This window comes from Thermobia domestica, chromosome 12, assembly GCF_964235325.1.
Source record: "Thermobia domestica chromosome 12, izTheDome1.hap1.1, whole genome shotgun sequence".
NCBI lineage: Eukaryota > Metazoa > Arthropoda > Insecta > Zygentoma > Lepismatidae > Thermobia > Thermobia domestica.
In genome coordinates, this window is record NC_137465.1 from 122296887 (window position 1) to 122323452 (window position 26566).

Genomic DNA, 26566 nt, shown 5'->3' on the forward strand with positions numbered 1-26566 from the left:
TAGAAAATAATTATTGATAACAAAACTTAGTTCTACCATTGAGGTTGTGAAAGTCTTTCTGACAACTGAAGAATCTAGGAGGAAATCATTAAGAATCTAAACATCATTAAACTGAACCTAAACTTTAAAATTGAATGCTTTCCTATTGTTCATATTACTTAATATTGTTCATGAAAATCTCTCGGCTTGTTAAAAATTTTGCAATCTCTGGCTACCAACAAAGTTTCTAAATGGTTTAAACAGTTTAAAAGCACTACTTCTAAGTTTCAGCTAGAAAAACGGTCTTACAGTCTTGCTTCTGGACTTTGAAATTGTAACTTCTTAAGAACAACCTCAAATAACTTTTGTTATATGTATTTATGCGTATGGTGTAGTCTATTAATCTCTAATGTTTGTTGAAAATGTCACTTAGCTTCACTGTATATTTCTTTGGAGTTTAGGTAGAAATGAAATACTATTATTTAAAGTTTGAGCTGACTAAAGCAAGGCTTTCCTTAGATAGAAAACGGAAATCAATATTTACTGCATTTAGGAACGGATGAGTTGGTTCTGCCAATTAACTACGTCCAATACAAGACCACTGCAAAGGACTTCGATTGTTTTCACTTAACTTGCGTCTAGTAGATAATCATCACTTGATCACATGTTTAACACATAACTCCCACCGAAATCCATAATGTGGGGCCCTTGTGGAGGGAGTGTGCTGGTATCTTCGATCTTGTCAAAGCGGTTTTGGGGGAAGATTTAATCGTTTACACAGGACGCCGCATGGAGAAAGGTTGCCATTAGAACTTTGTTTACAATTCTCTCATCTCAGTTGACATTCAGTGAGAGGCGTCAAGATTCGCAGCATTATATTGAACAGAGATCAGCTCAAAACCTCCCTATGCTTCCAAACCGTGAATATGTATACTTAATTCTGAATATTCTGCAGAGCCAATAATTCGATTACGAAGATTTACATATTTAATGAGACATTGTGTTCAATATCCAAATTCTCAATGCTTTCTGTAATTGAACTTAAATCTGAAGTAATTAGATCAAGTTGAGATTTTTCACTTTAATAATTTTAGTAAGAAATACTTACTAGGAAATATTGCAAAGAGCTGAGATAATTTGAGAAGAAAAATATACAACAAAATGTTGACAGAAAGGAAGTCCAATGGTTTGTGTTGAGCCTTAGGTAAGAAGTCAGTGTTACAGCCAATCTGAGAGAAATCTGTACAGGAACGACTGTTTCGATGCCTTGATTTTAGAGAGTGTTTAATATAATTATTGTGTTACGTTATCTCTATACATTAAAAAGGCTATTTGTGACCTTGAAAAATATAAAATAATTGGGTGAACTTGGTTGAAAGAGAGTCAAGTATTAAACAAGGCCATAATGGCATTTCTTCTTATGAGTTAAGGAGTAAAGCTGATTGGAATTCTCATTCATTCCTGTTGCTAATTTCCAAAGCGCACCATAGGAATGTGTAAAAAATATTTAAGGATGTTGAATTGCTTACCCCCAATGTTTCTGACTTAATTTTGCAAATAACTTAATAACAAAAAGAGCATGGTGCTTTAGAAAAGCGTGTTATTTAGCTATTACAAAATGGGATAAAATAATGTAGTTTGTCGTTTTTAAAACTTTCATCTAGTACATAAATTTGAGTGCAGGACAATTAAGACATCTCAAATTACATGATCGAATTTCTAGTCTATACAGAATGACCTAGCATCAGTTCCCAGTTTAGTTAATATACACGTAATTTTGAAGATGTTATCTGGATTACTTCCTAATTTTTGATGTTTTTGTACTTATGTTATTCCATAAACTTACTGATTCTGTGCGTTGTTGAAGCGAGCGATTCCTCCTCTTATATTCCGCTAACTTCAAATTACATGAGTATGTCTGTAAATTCTAACAAAACACCTACCATGTACTATAAAAATTCATTTCTTTTTTAAAAATCCACTGAAAATATTTATTTAAAATTTGGAGGCATATGAATCTACAGACATATTACACATATATGTGCGCAATTATTTGCACATGCACGAAGAGAAAAAAGAACTATTTAGAATATAGTAAAACACGTATTGAAAGCAAGAAAAGTAATGTGAAAGAATTTTATAAGTGCCCCATATTTTTCATCTGCACAGAAAATTTCGTTATACTTAAGGCACTTCATAAACATAAATTGATTTATATCACTCACTTTTCAAAGGAATGCAATATTACTTCTAACTTCGAAATGTGTCTTTATTTCCAATCTCATCTACGTAATAATTAAATTAATAAATCATTTTAATTCACGTCCGTTATTAGTTCGAATTAACAAAAATAATTATTTTTAGTTTACTACTTAAATTTTGCTGTATCTTTGCTACAACAAATGTCATAAAGATCTCAAATTTTTTGAAATTGATAACTGAATTATATTCATTTATTACCAAAATAAATTTATATTTTTATTTATTATATCATCCCAAAAACATATAACAAATTTCGTTTAATATATTTGAAATGTCTGTTGTCCAACATTCTTCTTCTGATGTCCAATAAAATAATAGTACCTTGCTTTATCTAAGATATTGTCGTCAATAATATATTCTTTTTTTTTGTAGTAATCGAAGATTGCAGCTGTACAAGTTCGATTAATTTCAACCATGAACCATTGCCATACTCATAAAGGAAAAAAACACAGAATAGCTAAAAATACTCATCTATTTATCTGTAATGATAACTATAGTTATTATCTTCACACTCTAAAGGGACATTGTCACTCTTTAATGAATAATAATTATGTTTGAACTATACACAATGAAACTTGCTATGTAGTTTAACTTACTTTAGAATACTGTAAAACTGGCACATATTATAGTGTGTCAGATTGGAATAACTTTATGAAAGTTGTCGTGAAATCCTTTTTTAAAATTGGGGATTGCCTACACATTGATCTTTCTGAAACACTATTCAGAAGGGATTACTGCTTAGCTCAAAGAAAATATCTATCGTATTCTTTAAAAGTCAAAGATCCTTATTTGAAACGAAAATGACCGTGACAGAGATTTTTAAAATTAGAACGGTGTGTTCCACATCATACAAGAGGACTAAATTCACCGCTAATTCTTAATTGATTTTAATTACAAGCTCAAGGAATTACGGAAAAGAGTCGAAGATTATATTAATATTATATCCGAATGAGTTTTATATAAGTTATCGTGGAACTCTATAAAGTGGAGAAGAAGTAATACCATTTCGTTATTCTTAACTGGTTTCAACTCCATATAGGGTAAATGATGGGAAGGCTTAATGAAAATGTACGACATATTGAACTAAAATCGAAGATTGTAACAGAAAGAATGGAGGAACGAATTATTTTAATTTGAGTGGGATTACACCAAATGAGGGGACGATTTCACCGCTCATTACTGACTAATTTGAATTCCAAGCAGTGGGTATTACGGAAAGGAATCAAAGAAATTATACATTATATTGTATGAAAACCGAAAGAATTTTATAAAATTTATCGTTGTGAAGTATAAAAAAAATCGAGGGAGAAGAGTCTGTAGGACAAGTCCACTACTTATTCTTTAGTGATTTTTAACTTCCTGCAGAGAGATTATTGGGAAGTTTTAATGAAAATGCAACATATTACGCCAAAATCAAACACTTTTTAATGAAAATTATCGTGGAATATAATTTTAAAATTGAGAGAGGAGAGACTCACACTTTTATTCTTGGTAGATTTTAACCCCAAGTTGGTAAGATATTCACAATACCATAAAGAAAATATAAACTAAGTTTTCTCCTAATCGAGAATTAGTTTTAGAAAATTGTCTTTAATGTGCACGTTTTAACATGCAACATGGATTAATTTCCGCCTTTCCCCCATTATACTTGATGGATTACAACTCCAAACGATAACGTTAATTACACAACAGGAAGGAAGAAACATAACAAGTTTTATCAAAATGGGATAAGTTTTACGAAAGTTATGGTGGAACAGACGGACGGACAGACACATAAATCAGTCAAATAGTTAGAAGCTTCGTTGAAGCTGACTTCAACCAAATGAGGAAGAGACTTGGTGAATATCTTTAAGTGAATATTAACGTAGGAAATATTGTTTGTCAATCCTAAGTGCAGCAACCGCAATAGATCTCTATATCCTTATTATAAAAAGAAGACGTTTGGGTATGTCAATCCCGTTTATTCCTAATAGTTCAGTCATTTTATTAGTTGTCACTAGTTGCGATTCCTCGTACATTATTACAAGAGATGTGGCTAGCTTGCAGCCAATTTGCAGATAAGCGGAAGACTTAGAGAAACAAATATATTTAATTGGAATCGGACTTCATTCCTTATATCCAATTACCAGATACATGAGAGTTCTTGTCAACCAACGAAACACAACTCACATTGTACTGAAGAGGATATAGAGACATATTGCATACAGTAACTCTAATGTATACCATATACTTGTGACTTTGTGAAGTTAACCAGTGTAGACAGATTGTAGATTGGTCTCTGTAGATCATATTGGATAATTTAAAGATTAGAGATTTACGTAGGTTATTTGCATGACACTTGGGTGAATTGAAGAGAGAAGAAATGAAGTCTTTGTAAATAAGGGGATTTATTGTCCAATTGTAGGAAATAATTAGAGATTGAGACTTGTCTTCATGTGTAGAATAATTAACGAATAGGACAGTGTGTCCTTTGATAAGATATCCTTTTATTTACAACAACCTTGATATTAAGTAAAACCATTTCATTAAACTAATAAGAAGAAACATTTGTGTAAAGCATCCTGTTATGAATAATTAATTATCCTACCTTTGTAATACTTAACATTATAAAGCTTATTCCAATTAAACAAAACCATGTTCCTTTTTCTATCAACTAACACCTTCAATCACTGAAAATGTTTATCGTGAGACATCCAGCTACAGAACATAATCAGATACTGAGACATGAAAGTAAAGAAAAGTTGAAACATCAAAAGCACCTTCCGCAAACTCCGAACTTCTGACGGAATGAGTAGAAGATTCAGCTTCTAATTCTGAAATATTCTTGCCATTAATTAGCTAGTTTGGATTAATGGATATAATCCAAACACAAATCGTCATAGATGTTGAATAATTTTACTTTTACCCTAAAAAAATCTTTGTTTTTAATTCTTATGGAAAACTCGTTTCTTAATTATACATCTCTAGCTCTCTGATTAATTTTAATTAGGAGTATTAAAGTGTATCCCATTATGATTCGGTCTTTTTCAGTTTATTTTAGAGTACAGCTATTTTCCAAAATGTAGGAATTATTCTTTTTTCTAAATTTCATTTTTATTTACCGAACGTATTTACACAGTATGCATATGCTAGGTGGTTTTCAATTCCAATCGTCATACTTAATGAACTAATTTTCTTACAAGCAAGGGGCGCGATATCGAGACTCGAATTGCGCAATAAGAGTTATATATACTGAAAGAGCATCAGGTAGTTAGTAAGTTACCAAATTATTAGCTGCAGTCCGCCAGTAGGGAAAAAGTTATGGGACTGTAAAGTTCAGAGCCTGGCGTACAAAAAACCACACAAAACTTAGCATTTGGCTTGTTCCTCTTTGTATTGACAAGAGATAATGAACTCTAACGTATTTCCATCACAGAACATGATGTTTGACATAAGAAAATCTGTATGAGAAGAATTGTCAGTGTTGCCATCCATAGAAATTACAGTGTTGCCAGAATAAGAATATCTCGAAAAGCTTACAAGGAAATATTACACGATCGGGACTTTCGTTGCACAATACGGGTTATAAAGTATATTCTGAAAGAGCACCAATCATGAAGTGACCACGTTATTAACTGCAGTCCGCCAGTAGGGCAAAATTATGGGGCTGCAACGTGAACATGAGAGTCTATGGCAAACAGAAGAAATAACCTGTTTGTGTGTGCAATAGCAAATTGTATTTGTTTGGTAAGGGGAGATAGCTATATAAATGACAGTGTTAAGCCACACAATTGATATGAAGAGCAGAAAGTATCGAGTGATCCAAACAAAAACAGTTAGTACAATATGCACATCGGACGATAGCCAGCGACGCGCAGTGATAACACATTTCTGTGGTAAGGGAGTCAAAACAGCACTGAATTGGCGTCTGGAATGCTTCCGGTGCGATGTCCATGTATCCCGCTTGGATGATGTATCATGGCGTTGGATGGTATATCACTGACAACACGAACCGAGTTTCACAATTCGCGATGCTCGGCATTTGTGTTGTCTGTCTGTCGGTATGCCTCACGATAAATCCCCAACGAACAAACCGATGCGAACCCGAATGACATTTTCACAGGTTTATCGTGAGGTCTACTTTGCGAAGCACCTTCATACTAGTGTTCTCTTGGTAGCTTTTGCACTTCTGTTGAAATAATATTCTGGAATGTTAATACAAGTATAACTACTTTGATTCTTACAAACTAAATAACGTATTATGTAAAACGTTCCGTGCGAACCACGAAAACATGATGTCACAAAACACCGTTGTGTTCACTCTTTCATTCGCTGCAAACCAAGCTTTTCGCGGTATTCTTATTCGGGCAACACTGTAATTTCTGTGGATGGCAACACTGACAATTCTTCTCATACAGATTTTCTTATGTGAAACATTATGTTCTGTGATGGGAATACGTTAGAGTTCATTATCTCTTGTCAATGCAAAGAGGAACAAGCCAAATGCTAAGTTTTGTGTGGTTTTCGTATGCCAGGCTCTGAACTTTACAGTCCCATAACTTTTTCCCTACTGGCGGACTGCAGCTAATAATTTGGTAACTTACTAATTACCTGATGCTCTTTCAGTATATGTAACTCTTATTGCGCAATTGGAGTCTCGATATCGCGCCCCTTGCTTGTTAGTAATACTATGAAGAAGTTTCTAGAAGTTGTAATATGTTTGTGTTGAGTACAAGTATTTCTCACAGAATATGAAATTTAGAAAATTTATTACGAGTATTTCAATTTGGAAGTGAATCAACAAAAATGTTAAAATGAAAGTATAGATGTAAAGTGTGAAGTAAAATAGAAATAATCCTAAGTTAAACTGAAATATTTAAAAAAAAACACCAGTAAGAAGCAGAATTGGAGAGTTTGACAGAGGATGAATATCCTGCATAATTTATTTTCTTATTTTTAATCTAGGTGTTATCTTAAATGACTTAGTAATAGATTCTAAGAGTACGCTAACATGTTCTAAGAATAGAATTCCAACTTCATAATTAACTAATTCTATTATTACGTAATAACAATTATTATGTACAGTAACAAAAATAAATCTGTCTATTCACTCACAACAAATTCGTAAATGAAAACAATAGCAATATCAAGAATAATGTGATTTCGAATATTCTATATGACCTATGAAAAAGTACAAAAGCCAAACGATATGACCAAACAATTCACCTCTTCTAACAAACACAAAATCACATAGCATGTTCTAGTTCTATGATTAATACTTGGTTAATTGGACCGTGAGAAATGATTCCAATGTATTAAATTCAGAAGAAATGAAATGTATGGTATGAAAGCTATCGCAAAATCACAATCAGACGGACACCATATTCATAATATAATCAAATCTTTAGAACAACGTGGTAATAATTTCAAGTTTGTGAGGAGAGGCACACACTACAATTGGACATATGAGAACAAGAATCGTAGTTGTAAAAAATAATATAATAGTTTTGTTTCGTGTTGAATTATCGTAATTGAAATATAGAAATACAGAAGAGAGAAGAAGATACACTTTTAGTGCAAGAACATATTACTAGTTGTACAACATACCAATTATCTGGAAAACGTGTTGTTTGGCTAATACGAATATTTTAAAATGTTTTCATTTGGATAAGCTTATATTATTAAAAGTGTTTTTTATGTTTACCCGTATTTTATTTGCTTCTAACCAATTATGTTTATATTTCGAAACTAGTAATAACTTTTGAAACATAAGTCAATGTACTTTAAGTTAAACAACAATAAAGCATAGAAGTCGGCGGGTTTTTAAAAAAAATATATTTGATTTGATTTGGAAACAGTTGCTATTTCTTGTAACACAAGATTAGTAGAATTAAAATTAATTAAAACAATAATTACAAAATATCATTGGTTTTTAAATTTAAATCCATTATGCTATCCATTATGCTTACGTTTCGCACACACAAATAATTTAGTTTGCTATGCTAAATAAAAATATGACAATTAGCAAAAATAAATATATTAGAGATTAATTATTTTAACCAATATCTTCTTCAAAATATTACAGAAAATCCTAGTCAATATATATCCTAGTCAACTTATCCACTACCATAATAAGACCAATATTAAATCTAAATACAGGAAGTATTATTAAAATCACACATAAGACCAGTTATCCAATTCCTTCTCTATCTAAAGATATGAATTAACGAAAGTGCCATTTGTGTTTGGTTCATATATGTGAATGTCATTCAGATTCATTCTGATTACTATATAAAATGAGGCCCATTTTGTGGTGACACTACATACTTGATTACTAAAAAATAACTAACTTTATACAACTAAGCAAATACTAACTAAAACATAACCAACTAAACAAATACCGAAATTTGCAAATTTATACAAAATCTGGAAATTACAACTTGTTCCAAGCAAAGCAGAAAAATACGTTTTTCTATCGAGCCCAAAGAGGCAACTCTATGATCAACTCAATAGTGTCATTTCAGATTTTGCCAGGGAGGTGGAAAGAAGGCAAGATTTTCCATCGTATACAATTTATTAAAAAGTATGTTTCTCAAACTCCGCGGTGGTGGAGGGATTGTCTACTCTACCCTCCTCAAATGAAGCCCGTGATTCAACGGCAAGAAAAAAGCTACAGTTACTCAAGCTGCTCGAATTAGTATCAAGTCTAAATCTTTATATATCTTAATAGATCAACGATTAATGCTAATATATATATATATATATATATATATATATATATATATATATATATATACGAAATATTAAGCAAAAAATGCAATCATTTTTCAAAAAGAATAAATAGACCTTCATGAAACAACACACATATACAAAGCTATCAAATACCTAATCTGTTATATAGTCACATAATTTTTGATCAATAATATCAATGCTATACAAACCAAACTTTGACGATAAAGCCGTAGACTTTCCTTTTTCCCTACAGCTATTTTTAAAGAAATTCTATACTTAAATCCTTAAAAACTTAGAATAATTAACAACAATAAATGCATAAGAAATAAAAATCAAACAACGAAACAAAACAATAAAAAATAAAAGTATCAATATATTCACAAAATTACCACTAACACGTACAATGATTCATACTTTATATACTGTTTATGTATAGGTACGTATTAATTTAATGGAAACACCTAAAAAGTGAAATTTACCAGATTGGAATATTACATAATTTCACTTGTACTACATCACACAGTTCCAAGAGGGAAGATGGAGCAGGAAATCTGCATCTGATTAGTGTCTCCGAAATGGACTACAGATATTCAATTATGTTCAGGGATTGGGCTAGTCAGGGAATTTTTTCAACTTCATCCTGATGTTCCTCAAACCGCGCCGTAACAGTTCTATCTGCATGAGCTGTATGGGCTTATTATTATTATGAAGTATGGCGTCATTACTCGAAGACAAAATTTGGACCATATGGTCTACGGTGCCCTAAGACGGCAGCATAATCAGGAACAGTGACGAGACCGGTTAGCGTCAGCACAGTAGTCACAGAATACCAGGATATTGCGGCCCACAGTATGATAGAGCCACAGCCATTTTTCACAGTTAGGCGTAGACAGTACAGATCATGTGCTCTTTGAGTGTCCGCACATGGTTCCTAGTTTGAAATAAGTTGAACGAAGATCTATGCGGCCATATCATACGTTATCAGCAGTCTGTTTCATGCTAAAGGTATTATCTCTTATCATAGGTTTCACCCACGCAACTCGACTCTCTCTCTCTCTCTCTTTCTTTCTCTCTCTCTCCCTATCATTTGCACCGTAGTCACATGAAGTTTCTGAGTGACATTACACTTTAATGTTCGGCCGGACCTGTCACTGAGAGCTTTCTTCCCACAACTGGTCCTCTTTGCCAATGTGATTTTTCAGTGAGTTTTGTAGACTGTCATCACATTGGACACTGCCTCGTGGCACACACCCAAAACACTGGCTACTTTCGTCACACTTACACCACATAACCAAGTACAAACAATTTCCGCTCTTTGAAATAATAGAAGTCGCTCATTTTACATTATCCCTGTCTGCTTAATTCACTGCTCACTGCTTTTCTACTGTTCCTAACATAGTACGAAGTTTATCCTAACGTACTCCAACAACAATCCGCTGTTTCGGTCGCCACCTGACAGTTGCCAACCTAAACATCTGGCATGGTTTCAATAGTAGGTGTTTCCATTAAATTCATAAATATATGTACATCTTCATAACATCACATAACATCCCATATATGCGACTCATGACAACAATTAAAACTCTGTTAGGAAAGCATTAGACTTCACCTCCCACCAAAGTTCTGTTATTGTAAATATTGCTTCTTGGTGTGTTTTGCAACTAAACTAATAATAACAAATCAACTGACGAATCAATATCTTTCTATGGAGAAAATAGCAGCCTGCTAGATATCCTTCTAACCTGTTCGATCAATAAGTAAAGGGAAGTCGGTGGCTCAGCGCTTGTGATGCTCCACCATTTCTTCGTATGTACCAAGAAGTGGACATCAACTAAATTCGTTCTCCTTCACTTCTGAAAAGTAAGCTCTTGGGTCGCCATCTTAATAGAAAGTACAAGTGAATAACGCATGTGATTTGCTTTCGAAGAACAGGAGCTAAAGGGAAGCGGATGACCATCGACGAGCGCTTATTATCTAAACTTCATATGTCTATGCTATGGAATTCAGCTAAAGAGGTCTTCAATTAATAACGATGTTCAACAATCTCCCATCAGTAATAATACTTTAATATCCACAAATATACAGTAGGGTAATGGATCTAAAGTTCAACTTGCATTTACAATAGATATCTATACGAAGTATACAGCAAGTGTGACATCAATAGCACAGTAGTTTCCTAACTATTCCTCTGAAATTCTGCATAACATCACAACGTAGAGAATGACGAGAGTAACTACATTAATCTATCAACTCGAAGAATACTTTTCATATCATACATTAATCTTCTTAATTCATAATTCGTCGTTTCATATGATCCAATATTTTATAACAATAATACATAATTACATCGTTGATTCATTCATATCGATTAAATCTCATCTTAGCAAAATTACTTATTCTTTTGTATTTCTCCCTTCAATTCATCGTGTTGCAGTAGTAGTTGAATTAAAATATATAAATATATTATGGAGGAACAGCTTAAATTACATTAAGACATGTGCTATGATAAATGTTTGATTAACGTTTTACTCACAAGGCATTACCATATCCTACTGTACAAAATTTAGATTGTTTTAGAAACTGCTGCATAACATGTTCCATAACATTTGACTATATAAGCTATTTTCAGGTGTAATTTCAATTATTCATGGCAGTTTAAAAGTAAAGAATGATTCGTAGGACAGAAATAATTTAAAACTTCATAATGTAACAACACAAATACTTTACAAACCAAGAATCACTAAGGAAAAATGTATATTCAATATTCAATACAACTTTCTTTTCTTCTACTCCCAATTTTCTATCCTACGACGTTACATTTCAAGGAAATGTCATGACTTCTTGCTTTCATAGGTTCTACCATATATAATATATTAATGTAACAATTTTGAATAATAGCAATTAACAGAAAATAACTAATTAATAAATTAATATTACGAACAAAGACAAGGAAATTAAGAAACAAAATGTAACGGTACTTTTGGGGCCGTTACATCTACCACCGCCACTAAAATAAAAATATGAAATATTTTTGGTTTAAACTTTAAACATGTTAAATAAATGTTTAATCTCTCTATCGCTTATTTAACCACCAATCTAAATTCCTGAACTACAGAACGCATCAACAAGATTAGTATTACTGAGTAAGTCAGCAGTATGATTATTATTCTCTGGTATATTTGTATTTCCAGTGTAACCACTTCAGTAAATCTATTGCATCTCGGTCCTTATATATCCTCCACTTATTTATTATCTGAGGTTTCCACTTCCGATGTTTCCAATCACATCTTTTTCTTTCTTTCGTTTTGGATTTTCTTCTCAGATGCTTCCATTCTGTCTTCTCTTTTGGTTTCATTGACTTTCTTCTTCTCCTTTTCCAGTTCGTTTCATTCTCTGTCTTTTTCTGGAAATCGATTCTTCCCTTCTTAATCACAGTTACATCTTGTTGGTTGTCATTTGATGCATTGTATTTTCCATTTATTTTCCTCTTTTTCGGACGTGTGAAATTCGTTCCTTCTTGTTTTGTATTCTCTATCCTTCTCCATAACCTCTGTTTCCATCTGATGTTATATATCACTCGGTATCTACAATCCACTCGGTATTCACATATGGTCTTGTTACAACTTCTAATTATTTTCTTCTCCTTTGCTTTTAGGCGAGTTTTCCCAACTCTATCAGTCTCACCTATTCCTCTGCCTTTCAGAATCTTCCCACTGTCATCAAATGTTTTATTGTCATCGATTCGATATATCATTTTCTTCATTTTCAAACCTTTTCTTCTTCTTGGGCGTTCAACTTCTTCAGAATTTGACTCTTTACACCTCCTTCGATTATCATATTTTTTAACTTCAAATCTTTGATTCCTCATCTTTTCGCCATATCTAGTGTGTCTGTCTTCATAATACTTTTGATAATCGTTTTCTTTTAACGGAAATCTGTCTTCTCGAAAAATACATTCATCTTCAATTACTATAAGTTTCTCTGTCGGTTTAGATTTTACATCGGACTCAATCTTCTCATGATTGCCCATTTTCTCCACATTCTGAGTAACTTCAATTTTTAGTTCTGTAATTTTTGCTACACTTTCTTCATATAACACTCCTATTTTAGCTTTAATTTTCGAATTTGGTTCTCCCACATACACATTATTTTCTTTCCTTTCGTCATTATAACTGGGTGTAGATTTGTCATTTGTGTCTGTTGGTGCCAATCCACAACTATCAATGCTTCCGTTTTTCAGATTATTTTCTCTTTTTACATCAACTAGCTTTTCAGTTTCCTCATATTCCTTGTGTCCGCTTTCTGTATTATTGGAATTTGTTTCTTCTTTGGATTGATTAGGTTTGCTGTTCTTCTCTACTCTGAAGCTCGATCGTGCTTCATCCATTCGGTTACACAAGGTCATACACTGTAATTTTCTGTCCATTCGAATGGTTTGCAAATATTCCAGAAGAAGATTCTCAAATCGATCCAACCGCTTCATAATATCTTGCACCGGTTGTCCTATCTCCTCTGCAGCTTTATCAACTATTGACTTGTTCATGGTCTCAACATTTGAACTTTTAGTAATACTTTCGCCTCTGGTTTCAGCTAAAATTACTTCGTCTGGTTTTGAAAGCTTACAATCACTACTACAATTCTCTTTGCACACATTTAAATCGTGACAATAGTTTTCTCCCTGAGTGTCAGCACTCTTATTTGTCAATTCAGCATATTTTTCTTTATCTAAACTAGGAGGCGATGCGTCCTCATGAGATAGCTCTTTATTTATTCCTTCACATTTATCGGTACATTTCTCTCCATTTGAGTCAGCAGTCTGTGCATCATCGGTCGATACCTTCTGTTGTATTTTATCATGATTCGAGGTTCCTTCCTTATTATGATAACTAACTTTCACCCTTTTTACAATTGCCATATTTTTAATTAGTAATGTCCCTTTGAATCATTCTTCCTTTTCCCGCCAGATTATATTAGTAGCTTAATTTTGCAAGTGAAATTTCCTCCCGCCGACATTCACTCCTTTCTTCAGCCTTTAAGATCCTGGCTGGGTCGCCATTTGTGATGCTCCACCATTTCTTCGTATGTACCAAGAAGTGGACATCAACTAAATTCGTTCTCCTTCACTTCTGAAAAGTAAGCTCTTGGGTCGCCATCTTAATAGAAAGTACAAGTGAATAACGCATGTGATTTGCTTTCGAAGAACAGGAGCTAAAGGGAAGCGGATGACCATCGACGAGCGCTTATTATCTAAACTTCATATGTCTATGCTATGGAATTCAGCTAAAGAGGTCTTCAATTAATAACGATGTTCAACAATCTCCCATCAGTAATAATACTTTAATATCCACAAATATACAGTAGGGTAATGGATCTAAAGTTCAACTTGCATTTACAATAGATATCTATACGAAGTATACAGCAAGTGTGACATCAATAGCACAGTAGTTTCCTAACTATTCCTCTGAAATTCTGCATAACATCACAACGTAGAGAATGACGAGAGTAACTACATTAATCTATCAACTCGAAGAATACTTTTCATATCATACATTAATCTTCTTAATTCATAATTCGTCGTTTCATATGATCCAATATTTTATAACAATAATACATAATTACATCGTTGATTCATTCATATCGATTAAATCTCATCTTAGCAAAATTACTTATTCTTTTGTATTTCTCCCTTCAATTCATCGTGTTGCAGTAGTAGTTGAATTAAAATATATAAATATATTATGGAGGAACAGCTTAAATTACATTAAGACATGTGCTATGATAAATGTTTGATTAACGTTTTACTCACAAGGCATTACCATATCCTACTGTACAAAATTTAGATTGTTTTAGAAACTGCTGCATAACATGTTCCATAACATTTGACTATATAAGCTATTTTCAGGTGTAATTTCAATTATTCATGGCAGTTTAAAAGTAAAGAATGATTCGTAGGACAGAAATAATTTAAAACTTCATAATGTAACAACACAAATACTTTACAAACCAAGAATCACTAAGGAAAAATGTATATTCAATATTCAATACAACTTTCTTTTCTTCTACTCCCAATTTTCTATCCTACGACGTTACATTTCAAGGAAATGTCATGACTTCTTGCTTTCATAGGTTCTACCATATATAATATATTAATGTAACAATTTTGAATAATAGCAATTAACAGAAAATAACTAATTAATAAATTAATATTACGAACAAAGACAAGGAAATTAAGAAACAAAATGTAACGGTACTTTTGGGGCCGTTACACGCTGGAGCTTATACATATGGTTCGAGAAGTCTCTGATTCGGTAGCAGGCTATGAGAGTTCATGCTGGACAACATCGTGTTCATGGGTCTTCTCAGTGTTCTCCCGTTTCCTCCCACATTCTCATTCCATCAAGTTTTTATACAATCATCCACATTTATTAATCATTCGTCTTCTTCAGTCTACAAGTAATATCGGATGTAAAACTTTAAAAATGGAAGTGAAAATTTATGATGATAATAATTCAAAGTTACGCTGTTCAGTTTTGAATAGAATTCACTATACTATCCAGAAAAGTAGAGAAGAGCATAGTTTCCTCTATACTCCTAAGAATGTTACCGGTGGTATATATAATTTCGTCTTAGAACGATTAGAAATTTCATGGTCTATAATATTAACATTATATATATATATATATATATATATATATATATATATATATATATATAGAGAGAGAGAGAGAGAGAACTAATTGAACAGATAAATCAAGTTTGTAATTGAAATTTTAATGATGACGGAACTTTTTTGTTGTTAAAAAGAAAATGAAGAAAGACATGGGCGTATACTCAAAGGCGTCTGCTCTTTCTGAAGCTTAAAGGATCATCCTTTCCATTCCATTGCCTTCGAATATTAAAACCGAAGAAAGGCTTTCACGTCACCCATCAATCAGTTAAAGTCTTGTAGAGAAGCTTCTGTGGAATAGCTGTTACTTGTTAATATATGAAACTCCTGTTTTCGCCTTTAGGTTTTAGCAACCAGTAGCTTATGCTGTTCAAGATCTATCTTCAGCAATATTAAAATTAACATGACATGGAAGGCCACTTTTCAGGACGAACTATGTATCATAAGATACATGGTGTAAACTCTGTATTATTAAATAGAATTCTTACGCTTGAAATGCATATACTTTATTACATCTCTATTTTACCATAGTGATACGTCATTTAATAAGCCAAAGGATTATTTATCATTATTAATAACTTAAAAGGTACAATGAAAAATGTTAAACTAAGAATGAGTTGTAATATAAACGAAACGTAAATAACTTACTTGGACCATAAACTAACAACAGTAAGCATCAGACAATCAATGAGTTACTGAAAGGTGAAACACCTGAGAAAATTAATCTCCAATGTAAAATATTAACAATGAACATTATTTTAAAATATGTTTACATTATGACGGAATTAGGTCCTTTTTTCAACTCTCTTGTAACTAGAAAATACTAAATACAACTAAGGAGTAACTTTAGTCATGATAGTTCATTAAAAAAAAGCTAAACACCACTTTTATCGTAACTATTTTCACCTCCATTTAAAAAGACTTAAACAACCATCAGAAATTTCTTACAGCACATTGAAGTATAGTAAATATTACTATGTTATATACTATATTATCGGAAAGATCTAGTTGTTAAAGTAAAACAAGATGAATTTTTGGAGTATGGATAGATTTGGTTAATAATAAGAATTCTCCATTATATTCGAATACTTCTACCTTGTACTTCTCTATGTCGAGAAATGTGTAAAAATGTTAGAAATAACTTAATTCTAACCGGTTTTCTCATGAAATATGAACTTCTGAATAGGAAATAACATCGTCTTTAATCTAATGTTTAGTTAATTAAATTGGCTTGGAGGCATTGAATGTTATCCAACTTTATCCAATATAGAATTATGTTCTTTCCTTGCTACATTGGTAATGTGAAATTCTCTCTCTCTCTCTCTCTCTCTGTATATATATATATATATATATATATATATATATATATATATATATATATATATATATATATATATATATATATATATATATATATATATGTATATATAGAATTGGCCTCTTGATTTAAATAATTCCAAACGGAAATAGTACACAAATAGTTAAGATGGAAAAATCTACATTTGAGTGTTTTTCTTCATTAAATGTGTGTTTTAGAACATAAATAAGATTAGACTAACACGCAAGTGCATGAATAAATACGTATGGGGTATGGGAATCAAGATCAGCTAAAAGGTCATATCAAAGTCGGGTAAAAAGATATTTTGAACCATATATTCCATTACAATACCAGTAAATGTGGAAAAGGACGACAACAGGGTTTGCCTCGAAGCATATAGTAGAAGCTCTTCTATAAACGAAAACTCATAAATTAACATACATATTCCATATACACTGATAACGGAATGTACAGTTGAAAATAACACTATGTATTTTCATTCATCCTTGATCAGACATTTTTTTTCGAATTATCCTCCTTTTTCTATTAATACGACCAATTTTCTGCTGCATATATCTCCGAAACCATGCATATGTACTCCAAGATTTTCTATTACATTCTATTCTATTTATTATGTTTTCATGTAAAATATCATTCTACAAAGTTGTTCGTTATTCTTTCTGTATTCCTTCTATATAAATTCCATATATTGCTGTTTCATTTAATTTTTACGTTGAATGTTGTTTACTTTAATATTAAATTTTTCCAGGTAGGATTCATTGTTTCTGCTTCTGTTTCGATAATTAAAAAAAAAAAAATAACAACAGCAACATTGTCCTATAAGTCTTTACTCTATGTTTATTTATCTTTTTATAGACATACTTAATATTCAATTCATTTTAAAATGTTTGTAAAGTGCATTTTCAAAAAATAAATAAATAAATAAATAAAAGTTTTATAACATGAATTGATATTTCCTTATAAGTATCGAAAATTTTTCTTCTTTATACAACATAATTAGTACTGACAGGGCACGAAAAATCCCGAGCACTAGGTCACCATGGCGACTGGAAATATGAGTCTTTGGCCTAACTAATTTAAGGGCAAAATATATAGATCGAATTAGGGTTTTACTATTACGGCGCCTGTTTTTCAGAACTGGCGCCCAGGTCATAGGAAATATTTTTGTGCACTGGCTGTTGGAGTGTCAGAAAACTATTTCCTCATTTTCTTAGTTGTAAGTTATTTGTATTTACACTGTTGTTATTTGTCACTTTGCTTGACATTACTTTCTTAGAAAAAAATCATTTTCGGATCTTCGTTGTCAATTATTGTGTAGTAATGTTACATAAATTTACGATACGGACAAAAGAGTTATTTGTAGCGTTATTTACGCCACAAACAACGGCCACCTAACTTGTCGGTTCACTTTCAATTCAGGATCCAACATGTCCACAAAATTTGTCCAAAGTCGTTTTGATGTCTGCACGTTCATGGGGTACTGATTGTGATCTGTTTTATGTCATTGTGGTGAAAATATTCCATTTTTCAAATTTAATGTATATTATAACATCAAAATTGAACACATCTCAATTAAGGGATTATGTAATTCTTCTGGCCTGACTTGGTTCTTTTTTCAGAAAAAACTCAAAGGTTCTTTTAATTGCATATAAATAACTTACAGTTCATGGTAAGTTCAAGAGTTTTATTTTCACTCTTTTCCTATTGTTTATATCCATCACATACTTCAAGATATATTCTCTCGTATTCCACCCTTACACACTTTCACTGCGTGACGTCATCAGCAACAAAATATTCCTTACATATAAACTTTTCGTATCTTGTGGTATTCTCTTGATGATTGTTTTTATTTTCCATTTTTAGTTCCTTTGACACGATTCCTCTGCCATATAAACTAAGACATTGTTTAAAATACTATTATTTCGCATTATTTTACCCAGATTCTGACCTGTTGCTTCTCTTCATTTGCTTGCAGCATGCTTTATTTTGAATATTGAACTAATGTTGAAGAAACTTCAACATTTTTTGAAAAACTCTTGTCTCGCTATTTTTCCCTTGGCAGTCACTGCGAATGGTCCTTCAATCTTACAAGATGTACTTTCAACAAAAGAATACTTTTTTTTGTATTTTTGTAAAGAAAAGTTTTTCCATCTTCCAAGGATGGACATGGTATAAGTGAATACTTTAGAGGGAAATTGTTATTTGGAAAAAAACTAAATGTATGTGGTAGATAGTTTATTTATGAAGAGTTTATTAATTCTATTTTTATTCATTGTGCAAACTTGGATCATGCTTTCATGTAAGATGTAGTCAGTTTTGTTAGCAGTAGAACCTTTAAAAGTAAGATTGGGAAACACGTCATTTTTGAAGTCAGTTCACTTCAGTCAAAATATACATTTCATGGCAGGATAGCATCTAGCTATTCTAGACAAACACGTTGCTTGTCATTTCAGCTTCGGACTCACTTACTAGAGAAGGTTAATGACCTTAAAATACAGATATATTACCTATAAACTGCTTAGAAACTTGGAAAAATGACCAAAAATTATGAAAATGACGATTAAAAGTGTAACTATAACCTTAAAAGAATATAATAAATATACCAAATGATAGGCATTATGTCCGCGATACCAGAAAAAGTAAGGTAGTCTCTTTAGTTGAAGCGTGTAAGTTTGGTTTTTCAATGAAAATAACCAAATAAAATATAAATTTAAACAATTTAGTGATCAAGACAAATACAGCAAATTATTCAGCCTAAATGCTACATTGTATTATTTTCCGCATCTCGGCTAATATATAGCATGGTGAATTTCTATGTCTTGCACGTTACTGCAAAGATGAAGATGTAATACCTCTATATAAATCGGGTAATTATTCTTTAGAATTAACAAATTGTATACGAAAAATTGGAAAATAAAAATCAGGGATCACATTCGGGGAATGGGAATTCTTAGACACGCTGTCCCTTTCCTCAAGATACATACCGTCGAAAAAGTACCAAATTTAAAAGTCGAAAGTGTTTTAGAAAATATTATACACATACAAAATAATTTTGAAAATATTTAATGAAAATGAAAACTCCAATTTTACCATCTACCTTACATATGGTTGCAGTACACCACCATTGTCTTGACAACATATAAACAAAAACCAATATGTGTAGTTCAAATCGTCTTTCTTTCGCTTGTAAATTGTCATCTTATTAGAAAATATGTTTATCACAGTGGAAAGTTTCGAGCATATTGCCAAAATCAAAAGTATGGCAAAAAAGAATAACACATTATCGAAACATGCAAAATATGACAAAAAATTAATGAAACTTAGGAAAAATTAGAAAATAACCTAAAAGCCAAAAATTGGCAAAATATGCAAAAAATTCAAAAAAAAAAAAAAAAACTTTCTAAAATTACAATTTTTTTTGTTTCAGAACGAAGCATAATATTATGTCTATTTGATGGGTATTGTGTCCATGCTACCAGAAAAAAATTACATTTCATCTACTTCCGTTCCCTAGTCATCAAGCACTTTTTTTAAAAAAAGAGAAACTCAACTCCATTATGACTTTGCTTTTGTATAGTCTTATGGCCCATAAAATATGAACATCAAATATTATTTTCCTTTGTAGATACGTGTACATGAGTTAGAGGTGAACTTGTACTCTTCAGAAATCAATAAACTGGACAGGAAATAAAGTTTCAAAAGTTGGCTAGTTGGTTGAATTAGAGTTTAGCGTCTCTTTCCGCACCAAGCCTATATGATACTTGGACCTACAAACCTACAACTTAACATCGGATCTGAATCACTGGAGTTCCTATTTGAAATTGAACCCAAAACTCTTGTTAATTACATATATAACCACAAGAGAGAAAGTGTGACTTGAGTGACGATCAGTACATATCTCTTGAAACTGTCAAATCTTTGATACCTAATCCGTTGGGGGCAGTCGTTTATTCTATTGTTTTGCTATACACAGAATAAATAATAATAGAATATGCCAAAAAAAAGAAAGACAGCTATTAGAAAAGTTTGAAAATTCTTTGTATGTCATTACATCCAATGTAAAGATAAAACTTTCTGCATCTTTTGGTTAGGTTCCAGCTCGTGCCAAGTGAACTTTGTAGTGGACAAACACATTTTCGTGAATTTTCACGGGGTTTTCCCATTTCCTTCCCTTTCTTCATTCCACGATTTCATTCTGCTATCATCACCATCTTTTTTTAACTTGTACTGCATATGGGACGTAAAAATGAAAAAATAATTTTATTTCATTTTTCCGGTATCTTCTGACCGCAATGTTCGCCTCGGGATGACTGATTAATTAATCACGTCTAATCATTACTTGATAATGAAACAAATATCTCTGATTACTTTATATATTTTCGAAAATTAACTATCGTACTGTAACTTCCAACCTCATGACATGTATTCTCAATACAATAGATCCGGTGGATTATATACCAGAATAGTAATATCATCTTTTCTATGTTGTCCTCGGTTACTTTCAACATTCGCTATACAAGAGTTTATTTTACGCCACTTAAAGCAGCAATTATATTTAGTAAAATCCACTAGAATTAAAACAGTGCTGAAAATTACAGCATGGAAACGGATATGATTCATTTTATGATGGTGACATGACTTTCTTCTAATCACACAACATCTATTAATATTATTGCCTAATTAAATATTTAAACGATCAACGTAAATTCACAGATGACCTTAATATTTTTTGGGTAAAATAAATAAATATTATAGAATATTTCGCACTTCAGTGTAATTCACTGGATAATAAAACTGGACATAAAAATGGACATAAAATACGTTTTAACATTCAAAATGGGCAGAAAGTCATTGAATTGAATCAGGACTTTTTGTAAGAATTTCATACAAGGGAAAACACGAACTTCTGCCTCCTGCTCCGTGGAATGATAAAAGCGCAAGAATGAATTGGCAGTATTACCAGAGACTTTGTCCATGTTGATGCACACCGTTCTCCATTCTCCTTACATACGAGAGATAGATTGAGGTCATGATGCATTTCCTGAAGCAGATAACATACTCATCTTCACATTTTGTTCACCTCGCGTACCTACTCGTAACGTACCCTTACGGGAGATTTTCTGGGCACTGTTGACAAAACTCGGTATATTCCCATGCAAGGAGGTTTCACGGTAGATAATTACCTGAATGTTACTATTACGCATGGGTTAAATGTGAGCTTTATCCATTGGGAAACCTCCTTTAATTTTGACCCTGCAAAGTTAGTTTCGTTCTATTTATCTTATATCCACCAATGTGGCGCAATAGTGGTTGTGAAACCAATTCGCACGCCGTTCAAGATGGCGATGAGTGACGTGGCAGGCGCCAGATTGCACCAGATTTAATCTCTGTATCATTTCTTGTTGAGGTTATGGGTTCTCCTGGCCTCCCAGTCGAATTTCACGAAATACCTCAGGCGATATTTTACTGATGACGTTGAACGAGCCTCCTTTGTTGACGAATGTTTTTGTATGAGCCTTGTTACCATAATATCTTTAGCCGTGGCGACTACAATGGTTCAACCATTTTTCCCGACACTTTCACTGTTCGGTTGTACGAAGGACTTGCATGGGAAACAGCCATGATCTATTCTTCCAAAGAACAATTTACTTCCGGAGGCATTACTTGTTAGCTAATACAACATGCTGGTAACGACACTGCTTTCATTATTCTGGATCAACCACACAAGTGACAGCAGCGTTGACAAATTGATCGGGTTTAAACCTAAGAGTTCTCTGTATTCGTATCTACATTTAAATTAAGAAATATAAATATTCATAAATTAAGTTTTAAGAAAAGACGAGTGCTAACGAACTATTTGTGCTTGCTCAAGCAAGAAGTTTGTTTTCAAATTTATTTCTTCAGATTGAGCCGAGCCACCCATTAAGAAAGGCAAACACTATTGATTGCGTTACTTCATGTGGAAAACACCAAAGCAAATATTGAAGTTCTATCTAACAAGAAGTGTTCTTTTCAAGTAGAAGGTTTAGCTTTTTGAACTAAACTTTAGTCTACTGATGTCATTCTCTCTTTATATATATATATATATATATATATATATATATATATATAAACCTTCAATTGTTGTATTTTTCACGTATTGTATTGTTGTATTTTTCTATCTGGTATTCGACGCAGTATTTTTATTCAGTTATTCTAGTCTGTGAAATTGAATGTATTGCTTTAAAGACACATACGTCTTCACAAGGCTCATGAGTCATTACTTTTGCTGGTGATCATTGACAGCTTTCAATTCGCACAAGTGGAGAAAATATTTTTCTTCCACGAATTTGTTCGTAGTAAGCGTTTAAAGATCTTTTGTGTAAAGTACTGAAAGGATTAATTATTCTATTGAAATGGAGAGATAGACGTATTGTAAGATTTCAAAGCAATATGGTGCATCACAGGAAAAGGAGGAACTAGTAAAAGAGGTTTTCCAGCATTGTTCTATGAATGCCAAGCCAGAATTCAATATGCTATATAAAGGAATTGGGAAATTCTTCCTAAACGTTTGAAAGCGAAGCGTTAGAAGCTCCTATAGTTACCGCCAATAATAATACTGAAATGAGCGTCGCATGGAAGACGAGAGATTCATCAGCAAGCTATCTTTAATGACGACTCAATTTTCATTATTCGGAATGCTCATATTGCCATAACTTTTGCATACTGAGATTAGGAAACCACACGATATAGACAGTGGGGACCACAATTAGATGGCGTCCCACCAAATCTCCACAGCGGCCTTCGTGTGTACCAAAACAAAGAATTGCCGCATAATTGGATTTAACGTCCCGGCACAAGGACAGACATTCACAATCTGGGTTAACCAGATTACCAAGCGGAATTTCATGTTGCGTCTTCTTGTGGGGTTAGGTGCATAAAGTATACGTACTACCCATACCGTTCGATTTCTAAGATCTGCAAAGCCACATAGTAGATGCCATCAGAGCAGTCAATTCTTAACTGCTGAGTTAGATATCGGTCGAACTTGCATGTAGGATAGATGTGTTCTGTATGAAAAATTGTGAGTATGCTGAACACTCGAAAAATGAAGAAGGATAATTTAGTAAGTGTATATTTGCTTTTGAAACTTATTTTAACTCTCATCTCTCTCTCTCTCTCTCTCTCTCTCTCTCTCTCTCTATCCATCTATCTATCTATCTATCTATCTATCTATCTATCTATCTATATATATATATCTATATCTTTCTATCTATCTATCTATATATATATATAGTGTATGAATCTTATTTTTAATTTTTCCTACAGAGTGAATTTTTTAAAATATTAACATCATTTGTTGTAAATTTCGTATATTAATACTACTTATTCAATTTTTTCCGTTTTCGTTTACATTACTTAGTCGTGTTGTGATTTGATTAGTTTACATGTTGGCGTAGTAAAACAAATGATCCAATTTTGTTACCCATGGAAATGCACATATTTAGGAAATTTTTTGTAAATTATGCAAATTAGTATCATTTTAATATTAAAGTATCTTAAGGATTCGAATTCTTTAATTGCTTTAATTGTGATAAATAATTTCAACGTTATTCAATCAGTAAATCCGTTGATTATGGAAAATAGACGGATTATATTCATAGTCTTGTATATGTTTAGATTCTAATATGGTTTAATGAAAACGTTGTCATGGAAATAGGCGTGTGAATTTCTAATTTCTGGAACCTCTGGGGCTGAGATTAAGTAGTTGAATGTAATTGAAAATTAAACCCACTAGTGCTTATTTTTTATTCGGGAAGATATTTAATGATTTTGCTAAGAAATAAGGTATGTTTGTGTACTTAAGCGCAATTAAGAAAGTTCCAAAAAGAAGTATTTAACTAAATTTGCTGAAGAAAATCTATTAAATAAAGCAATTTAGAAAAATATCCGAACTCAAAAAAGTATATCTTATTTCACTGGTGATTTAACTTGTTTAATCTGGTTCTTGATTAGTAATTCTTAAGAATTAACCTAAGCTGAACCCTTTTTTGGCTTAGAGAATTCTAAGGCAGCGGGTGAGTGGATAAATAATATTTGAGAGATGAAATTGAGTTCGCCTCACATTCTTAACGCTTATTTCTTTTATCGTATATTTATCTAAACAAAAATAGAAAGCTTTAGGTGGGTAAGCATCGTGACCACCCGATAGTTGTGGACTTACATAAAATCCTGGACAAAGGGAAGCAGCTTTCCCCTACGAAACCTCTATTTTGAATTAATCTGCTAGCCAGACAAGTCAGATTTGTTCTAGCTACATTCCGCTAGCCAGATCTGTCTAAGCCAGATTTGTTCTATCTACATTCCCACTATGTATATCACTATTTTCGATCTAATCAACAATGTAATACGGCATATACCAATTTAATATTTTATATTAGCGTATACTCACGTTAAATTTACGAAAGAACGAACGTGTTCAAGGATGGGTATAAGCTGCATTTTTGAAAATAAGTTTTCAGAAATAAATCCAGCATATATCCAGAAAAAATTGTAACATTACAACACTGCATGTATTAATTGAGAAAATGATTTTAGAAAATTATCAAACAGGTATAAGGACTTTTCAACTGTATTTGTTTCTTTTGATATGTAATTATTTCTGCTGATATTATTCAACTTTTCTGCCCTTGTAACAATACTTATTACTGATTAATTTTACTGACTGGAAGTTACTGTAGCAAAAATACAATATCTTACATAATGTCTTGACGTAAAATTATATAATGTGATGGATGGTTTCCTATATCGGGAAAGTTATTACTTTGTTATTAACAATGAAACGGAGGGGATCATTGTTCCTCTACAGATGCTAGCTTTGTAGTTTTTCTTTAAGCTTCATATAACAAAAAACAAGAGCCATCCGTTGAGGTAAGAGTGAAGTATTATAAGGAACATTGCTTGCAATGTAATCAGCTATTTCAGGATGAAGCCTGCAATTACCTTGTTACGGACTTCCTCATGCAATAAAAACGACGACAAGAACCTTGCAATTAAGATGCTCGTTCCCTTTCTTTGTCTGAGTCCTGAGCCATTATCCTTAGTGGACCTACGCAAAGGAAAAAGCAAAATGTCGTCGATTATTCTGCTGTAATCTTCCGCATGACAAAATTCCTCTTTTACCTTCTGATAATACATGTTGCCATCCTTTTGAAAGCATAAAAATTCTTTCCTTAATCTCTTCAGTTTAAAACGTATTTGTCTTGTTTCCTCTACAAAAAGGAACATCATTTAGGTTAAGCTTTAAGAAAGAACTTCACAATATGCATACAGGGATATTTTCTATAACACGTTAATTGGTTTCAATAAATGCCCGCTCTCTTCAAAATCCTGGTGCTCACCGTTGTAAAATGAGTTTATGTTGCATTTGTTCAGCAAAAAATTATGATCCTAAGTTTAAAAATAAAATAAAAAATGCAGTAAAGTATCGATTGTCTGGGATCTTCTTTTCCTCTTCTTCGCTCATTTTTTTTGTGACAATAAGTCATGTCATTAAAAGAAAGTTTTTTTTTCTAAAAAAAAAAAGAACTTTGTGCAAAATGTTGTTGAAAAATTCCAATCATAAATAA

At 32.3% G+C, this 26566-nt stretch overlaps 1 protein-coding gene across 2 annotated transcripts in view; it reads right to left on the minus strand.

The window, feature by feature from the left end:
* Positions 1–26566, minus strand: part of nAChRalpha1 (nicotinic acetylcholine receptor alpha1) — a 778319-nt gene that overhangs the window by 133936 nt on the left and 617817 nt on the right. The gene's annotated exons all lie outside the window — the stretch shown is intronic.